This window comes from Penaeus monodon, chromosome 20 (assembly GCF_015228065.2).
Source record: "Penaeus monodon isolate SGIC_2016 chromosome 20, NSTDA_Pmon_1, whole genome shotgun sequence".
Taxonomy (NCBI): Eukaryota; Metazoa; Arthropoda; class Malacostraca; order Decapoda; family Penaeidae; genus Penaeus; species Penaeus monodon.
In genome coordinates, this window is record NC_051405.1 from 12991094 (window position 1) to 12991522 (window position 429).

Below are 429 nucleotides of genomic sequence, written 5' to 3' on the forward strand. Positions count from 1 at the left end.
AGGAAATTAATCAATTAGCACATTCTTGACTATATTTTCTCTATAAGGAACATCCAGTGTAACATATTTTCATATACTTTACATATACTGGAATTAGTAGGTAATAAACATGATTATTATTTTCATTATGTTATTAGTTAGAGATGTTCTTTCACCTTAGATAAAGAGGAGGTACCTGACAAAGAAGCTTTACTCCCTTTCTAACAAGAAATCTAATTAGAATTCTTTCTGAAAAATAAAGGGAAGGTTAATTATTTTCTTTTAAACTATGAAAGTTTTAGAAGTGTAACTGCTGCAGAAAATACCTTTGCTTTTCTTACTGCTATTTATTTTCACACATTAATGCACTACCCTAGAAATACTAATATAGAAATCTTTCCTGTATCCAAATGAATTGTCAAAGAGTTGTCTAAAGACATGACAGCATGT

General features: G+C 28.7%; 1 protein-coding gene across 1 annotated transcript in view; it reads left to right on the forward strand.

Annotated features, from left to right (window-relative positions):
• LOC119585640 (EH domain-binding protein 1-like) overlaps positions 1-429 on the forward strand; it is a gene marked incomplete in the record, with an annotated part of 320960 nt that overhangs the window by 169701 nt on the left and 150830 nt on the right.